Here is an 8604-nt window from a genome sequence, read left to right as displayed (position 1 = left end):
CCTAGCCCAATACCTAGCCCGTATGTCCCCCTCCTATTCGGCATGCCTCATGCAGCCCATTAGACTATGCCCTCCTAGCCCACTATCTTCCTCTCATCACCCGCCATCATCAAATCCTCCTTCTCCGTCCGGCATGACTACGCGTAGCGAAAATGACATTTTTAAACCCAATCCCAAATACACATCTCACGCCCTTTCCGTTACCTTCTCACCTATTCCCAAAAATCTCATCCATGCCCTCCGTGATCCGAACTGGAAACATGCTATGAAGGAATAATTTAATGCTTTACTTGTGAATCATACTTGGGATCTTATGCCTCGACCTACTAATGCTCCTGTTATTCGTTCATTGTGTCTTTTCAAGGTGAAAACCAAATCTCATGGTTCATTTAAGCGCTATAAGGCGCGACTTGTTGGTAATGGTAAGTCTCAAACAAAGGGCATTGATTGTGATGAAACTTTTAGTCCTGTGGTCAAACCTGCCTCTATTTCGCATTGTTTTGAGTATTGCTCCCTCCAAGTCTTGGTCTATACATAAGCTGGATGTTAAAAATGCTTTCCTTCATGGCCATTTAAATGAAACCGTGTACATGCATCAATATTTGGGTTTTCGTGATCCTGCTGGACCCGATCATATTTGTCTTCTCCGAAAGTCTCTTTATGGACCAAAGCAGGCCCCTCACACTTGGTATCAATGATTTCTGACTTTTCAACAACTATGGTTGTTCATAATAGCATTTCATACCTCCTTGTTTGTTTATTGTCCTAGGTCCGACATTACTTTCTTTTATATGTAGATGATATTATTCTCACTGCTTGTTCTGATCTTCTTCGTCAGTCTGTTATGTCCAAATTGAGTTTGGAGTTTTCTATGAAGGACTTGGGTCCTCTCAGCTATATATTGGGTATTTCTGTTTTTCGTACTTCTATAGGTATTTTTCTCTCACAGCACAATATGCTGCTAAAATTCTGGACAAAGCCGACATGTCTCAATCTAGACCTGCTCCTATCCCTATCACTAATCCACCAAACTTTGTGTGGATGCGAGATCTCCTTATGATAATCCCACCCTGTATCGTAGCTTAGCTGGAGCTTTACAGTATCTCACTTTCACCCGTCCGGATATTTCTTATATTGTTCAACAAGTGTGCTTATTAATGCATGATCCTCGGGTTGAATATATGGCTGCTCTTCATAGAATTCTTCGGTATATTAAAGGTACTCTTGATCATGGCTTGTAGTTATATAAGTCCCCTATTTCTTCTCTATTATCCTATACCGACGCAGATTGGAGCGGTTGTCTTTACACCCATCGTTCTACTTCCGGTTATTGTGTTTTTCTTGGTGACAATTTGATCTCTTGGTCTGCTAAGCGTCAACCTACAGTTTCTAAATCTAGTGCCGATACTGAATATCGTGGTGTAGCTAATGTTGTTTATGAAACTTGTTAGATTCGTAACTTGCTTCATGAGCTTCATTGCCCCATTCCTTCAGCCACTCTTGTTTATTGTGACAATGTTAGCGCTGTTTATTTGTCGGGCAATCCTGTTCATCATCAACGCACTAAGCATTTTGAAATTTATATTTATTTGTTCGTGAACAAGTTCAACGTGGTGATGTTCGAGTTCTTCACGTTCCATCTCACTATCAAATTACCGATATTTTTATTAAGGGTCTTACTTAAGTTCTCTTTAATGATTTTTGCTCCAATCTCAGGGTCCACAAACCTCTCGATTTAACTGCGGGGGTGTAATAGAATAGAATATTGAGCATATCTTATAAATTTCTATGTTTTGATAATTATTGTGTAATTATCTAGTATCCTAAAAACCATTAGATTACTTGTGTATATATTCTCTCATTTTTATGAAATACAATGGCAAGGAAATTATTTCCAATAGGAAGAAGGAGGTTTTTAAAACATTCATGTTAGTGAGACAAAACGTTTGTTTTTATCATTGTTAATATGTTAATTATTTGTTTATTAAAATTATGCTTAATTTCATAAGATTAAAATTAATTTTGATGACGAGTAAAGTTGCTCAAAGCTCTTATATCACCTCATTGTGAGTTTGAGGTTTTCTACTTGCTGAAGTTTTATAAGCCAATGCAATGATCAATATGAGGTATGCATTTTTGTGTACTTATTTTTTATTTGCACATACGATTAGCGTTGGTTTGTGACTAAAGTTAGGTGTGAATACTGAAAAGAGGGAATTTATGCTCTCTGCATTTTAGGTAACGCATTAGAATTTTAGAATATATATATAATCAATGGATCGAATTCAAGTGCGAATCGTGTTTTAGTGTGAATCGTGCGAACCTATTACATTATGGCAAAAAAATGTTACTATTCGTTTTTGTTTTTTGGAATTTTTATGGTTGAAAAGTAACACTTTTTGAAGTAAAAGTAACACTTTTGAAAAGTGTTACTTTTTGGCAAAAACGTGTTACTTTTCAACCATTAAAAATCAAGAAAAAAAATTATAACACTTTTTTGCCATAAAATAACAGGTTTGCACGGTTCAAACTTAAGCATAGTTCGCACTTGAAATTCTCCCTTTAATCAATTATGAAGTTTTAAAGCCGAGAAGAGTATTAGAATTGTTTGGTTGAAAATATAAAATTAAGTTTAATTATCCTTTAAAATAGACACAATATTATACGGTATAGTAATATTAGATGTTTTGGGCCAATTTTAAGATTTTAATTGATAATATTTATACGAAATAATAATTATAAAATAATAATAATAATAATAATAATAATAATAATAATAATAATAACAATAACAATAACAATAACAATAACAATAACAATAACAATAACAATAACAATAACAATAACAATAACAATAACAATAACAAATAAGTTCTCTGAAATGATCTCTTTCTAATCTCTCTTTTTAATACTTCCATTCCAAGGCGATTTTCAAGCGATTGAGCTTGATTTCGTCCTCCCAAGGGTAAAGGAAGAGGTAGACAGTGGAAATACGTAGTGAGACAATCCCATCTCATATAGCTAGCCTTGTTGATTTGTTATCTACGGAAAATGGGTTTGGAATTCTAGATGATTTTGCAAAAGATCCAAGAAAGGCAGTTTAGGAAAAGCCATTTGAGCCAGCGTTGGGGGCTAACCCCCTTACTGGTAATGTTTAACATTCTTGCTTGAGGTGTCTCAATTCTTAGTGTCTCATAATGCTGCCTTGTTTAGACTCCTAGAAACTAAGGTAAAGGAGAAATTCATACCCATAAAAGAGAATGCGGTCAAAGAGTCTTTTGGCTCAAGAAAAATCCGGAGAGGTGAGCACATGACTGTGAATATTTTATTTTATTCTGCACAAATAATTCACAAAGAGGTGTAAACCTTAGCAGGAGATGTCTTTCTTTGTTGTTTTGTTTATGCCGCGTCTTCAAAAAAAGGGAGTCATGCCTTTTCAAGCTATTGAGAAGATGTGCTAAGAGACTTTAATTTTATAGCCAATTTTGATGAAAGAATTGGTCACAAAGTTCATGCTAATGAGGTTCTTCAACCGAAGAATAGTATGATACCTTGTGTTTTACATCTGGGAGGTTTTTCACATAGACATATAAGAAAGCAGGTGCTAATCGAGTTCTTAGCAAAATTGATTGGGTCTTAGGGAATAGCCTATGTGATGATGCTTATCCTAATGTTAAAGTTTTGTTTCTCCCGGAAGATCTTATTGATCACTCCCCCATGCTTGTCCAATTTTTAAAAAGCCATTGGGGAAAAGAATTTCTTGGCGTAGTTAGTGAGGGCTAGCAAACTTATGGATGTACAAGATTTCAAATCCGGGAAAAGCTTAAATACCTGAACTAGAAATTGAAAGCTGCTTTCCACCAGGACCCACTTCTTGTCACTGTGCAGAAAGTTGAATTAGAACTCCTTTTGCCTAGAAGCATGTTCACTAGCACCCTTCTGATACAATGCAAAAGGTTTGACAACTACTATTTTTTGTTACAATAAAGGCCCTAGGAAGTGCAACGATATTTCTTTTACAACAGTAAAATCGTTGCTAAAAACACCATACTTTTACAACTACCTAAGTCGTTGCTAAAACCTTTAGCTACTGGTATACCCGCAACATCTGAAGACGTTGCAAAAAACATGTTTAGCAACGAAATGTGGATTTTAGCAACGACTTTCTTTGTTGCTAAAAATAATTTTTTCCTGTTGTGAATCTTAAGTTAAATTGGGATTCGAGTTAAATTAATTTGAGTAATATTATTTTAATGCAACTTACAATATGTATTTAGTCTAGACATGACACCAAATGATATTAGGTATGATCATTATTATCTGAATTGTGGAGAATTAACTTCTCTTGATAATCCTAGACCCCCACCTTAGTACTACAGTTTACCAGATGAGGAGGATTATGCATTATTTGAGAAGGTGAAACCTAAACAAAGCGGCCACGCAAGACGAAAATCCATGGTCTTTACACATGAGCATTCTAACTTTTACGTAATTATTTATGATGATGTTTATGCTGATGAAAAATGTTGTCTTGTTGGCTATGTTATGTGTTTTGTCCCATACTTATCTGCTTTCTCAATAATGATTGTTATTTTTCTGATGAAATTAGTATATTGTAATGTGTTTCATTGCCACCTTAGATTACTTGACATAAGCACGAGATATTAACAACTTTTTATCTGATGTTGTTTCATTGCCACATCAATTTCTTGGTATAAGGCTAAAACTTAATAAAGTTACTGATTTGGCAATGGTTAAAGTGTTTTGTCTCAATGCCATTTAAAGCACTAAGATAAGGCTGAAATACTTACATTTGTACAATTTCAAATGATGTTAAACCTTAATTCTTAGAGTTAAATAAACTTACACAAGTAAAACTTGGATTGATGAATGATGTTTAACTTGATTAGATTTTTGTGTGTAATAAACACCTTAATGACTAAGTGGAGAGGTGTGCATAAGTTGATATTTACAAAATGTTGTCTTAAATATGTTCTTTCCTTTACAAAATGTTAATCCATGTCTACATAATATTGTAATGATTTACAAAATGTCTACTTAACTAAAGTTAGACAACCCTTGCGATCCAAAAATATAAGGGTGTTAATCCATTTCTACATATTGATAATTAATTTCAATCTTCTTGTGGAAGATCATTGAGATTAATTATACCATGAGATAAAAATTGACGTGCTGCATCTATAAGTTCTGGAGAAACTTCTAATTGTCTTGGCAACATACCCAATATGTCCAATCTTTGTTTTCCAAAGTGTGGATTCTTGTAATTATTACCACCTCTAACTTTCAACAACTCTAGCATGCATAGTTGATATTATATCCATGTGTAGTTCAAAAGTTTTGGTTCAAAAGTGTCATACACATTATTGACCGCCTTGATCAAATCTTTGAGGTCTTTCAGGAATGACTTGAATTGAATTGATTGTAGTGCACTAAACAAACCCAAATCTAAGATGTTCATATCTGGACTGGATGCTGGTTGACAAACTAGTCTTATGTTAAATCCATCTTTGTTAGCTGCTTCATTGAATGCTTGATCATTTGTTAAAATATGTGGCTTGACATTATCTTGTTGAATCCAAATATCTCTGACTCCATTCGCTGGCCATTTTAATCTGATTGCTGGTAGAACTTTATTGATTAGTTTATCTCGAATGACATCTCGTGTAACTTTTGTTATTGCTCATAGCTGTGGTGTACCTACTGGCCTGTTTTCTAACCTTCTTATTACATAATAAGTCTTTGTGAATGGAGAAATTCCTATTTTCCCATCCCACAACACTTCTCCATTAGTACTAATTTGAGGTCTTGCAACAACTGCTATAAAATTTATTTTACCTATGAAATTTTTATTTTGCACACACCTGTATGGCTCTTCCTCTTCTCAAGGGAATAAATAGTACCTTTGTGTTTCCCTACTCATGTAGAACCATTTTTCATTTATGTGTACAACATTATACATCAAACTGAACTTTGGTGGGTTGTCTATAGTAGGTGGTATTATTTGGGATAGAATAAAGTTGAGTCTTCTTATTTTGTGGTCATAAGAAAGTTTTGGTTTAATTGAATTTGTATGTGCTCTAATATTAGTAGATTTCATCATTCTATAAACTTGTGAATGCCCAATGCTCAATGCACTTGCCATTGCTCTAATTGTAGTCTTCTTTTCAATTGGAACAACATTAAGCAGAGTCATGTCAAAGACTCTTGGTTTCCTACTAACTCTTCCCCTTTTTCTACTATTAACATCAACTACAATGCCATTTTGCATTGCTGTTTTACCTGATTCCTAAAGTCTTGCTACTGTCCACCTAGATGTGTTATGTTGCAATGCACTTGTTTTGATTGTACCCCATGGCAAACGTCTATCTGGTTCTTTATACAAACAAGTTAATTGTTGTACAATTAACTTTCTGATCTGTGTTGGCAATTTCCTCTTGTGACCTATTAATTGTTGTGTTGAAGTTTGTTGTTGGTTTGGTTGTGCTACTGTTTCCTCCTGTGAGATTGATTGACTTTGGCTAATGGTATCCTCTAAAGTCAAACTAACATCTATGTTTTCATAATTTTCACTTGTGTACTCCTCATAAATGTCAAATTCAGAATCTATATTGAGATTTTCAAAGTAAGAAATAAATACCTCAATATCAGGATTAATGACTTCATCTTCTTGACCTTGAACTTCATCCATCTGCTTTTTTTTTTTTTGTTTGAGCTTTAATTTGTTGGTTTTGTTGGTTTTGTAAAATTGATCAAAGAAATAGGATTGGATCCAAATTCTTATAAACAATTTAGAAGGGGAGAAAAGATAGCAAAAGAAGGCAATGAATTGAAGAAATGATGTACAATGCCTCTATATATGGACATTTTGATTACTGTGTTTTAATTTATCTATTGACTTTTGATAGAAATTTGTAAAGTTTGTGGGAATGTTATGTTTTGGTGGGAAAATCTTATTTTGGAGGCAAATTCAATGTGAAATTAAATAGATTTCCCTTTTTGTAATTTAAAATCAGATTGTACTTGTATGCTCTCCCATGTGCTCACCTATTTGAATCAACTAACAAAAGCTATTTTCCTTTTACCTTCTTCAATTAACAATAATAAAATATAGGCTAGAAAAGCAGAACAACAGCTACTTAATAGCTTAGTTAGCTTTTCTTAAGAATTGTGTAGCAACAATTACAGAACATAGGAAATATGTTAGTTAACAAACATTATTCATATTTGGGGATATAGCTCATATTGTAGAGCGCCTGCAGAGCATGCATTTGATACGGAGATCAATATAATACACCACCATTTTAATTTTGGCCATATGATTTTTCAGGGAAAACATATGCATCTCCATTTTTATTTTTAAATATAATGGCCTTTTGACAAATTTAAGCAATTCCTAGTAATAAATGAAATTCTAGAAAAGATGTAAATACAATTTGTATTGTGAGTTTTTCATTGCATTTAGAATACTTCACACCTAGTCGTAAATTTTTAATAAGAGTTTGTCATATCATTAAACACCTAAAATAACCAAAATCAGAGTCAACATGGTATATACACCATGATATTAAGAAATAACATAAATATACAAATGATAATATAATTGATGCTCTTTTTATCCACCCGATTTTAGTCAGCAAATCTTACTTTTATTGATTAAAACCAAATATAACTGATTGAATCTGCTTTTCATTTATTGAAATTTATTTTTTTATTATAAATTATAATTTAGTTGTACTAATTAAAACTAAATTTTTTTATGATTGTTAGTGATTTTTAGTACGTATTGCAACTGATTAAAAGGATCAATTAAAGAAATAGAATAATTATGTGTCTTTTATTGTGAGACGTTCTCAATCATGACGAGCTGATGATATATAAATTCTAAAAGAGTTAATAGATTATGTGGTTGAAACAAAAAATGTTAAAATTTTAATTAAAAGAAAGTAGTGAGTTATTTTCCAAAATAAAAATTAATACACGAGAGAGAAAACTTAAAATAAAAATAATGTCTCATAATAGGGACCAAGAGAGTAATATTGAGGTTTTAATAACTTTGTTTTTGTTACGTGCAAACCGTAAGCACTTCGCAACTGCCACGAACCAAGCAATCTAGGCAAATGAATCAAGTAGAGGGTACGTTCTATTATAGTATTTGTTAGTTATACAATAATATTTATAGTTAAGTATGTAGCTCAAATAGTATAGCACTAGGAATGACAATGGGTCGAACTCAGCTCAGAATATCCACCTTCTGACTTTGTTCCAAATAAAACTCGGATTATGTTTTTAAGTCCACCTTTACTCGGAGTCAAATTATTCATACTCATTTGCTCCGGCTCGGGACTCTCGAACGTTCGACGGAGTTTGGATTATTATCAAGTTTTATTCTTATTGATATTATACTAATGATCTAACAACAAAATACACTAATAGAGTAGATTTCAAATATAGAACTTAACTAAGAAAATGTGTCCTTCAGATTCTATAATTGCAATTAGAATTGTTAGAATCATAGATTCGTAACTTAGTACGATTCGACCCAATTCTACACGCTTCTGAAAATACTCCACAAAAATTCTAAAT

Source organism: Amaranthus tricolor, chromosome 9 (genome assembly GCF_026212465.1).
Source record: "Amaranthus tricolor cultivar Red isolate AtriRed21 chromosome 9, ASM2621246v1, whole genome shotgun sequence".
NCBI classification, from domain to species: domain Eukaryota; kingdom Viridiplantae; phylum Streptophyta; class Magnoliopsida; order Caryophyllales; family Amaranthaceae; genus Amaranthus; species Amaranthus tricolor.
This window is presented reverse-complemented; position numbering follows the sequence as displayed.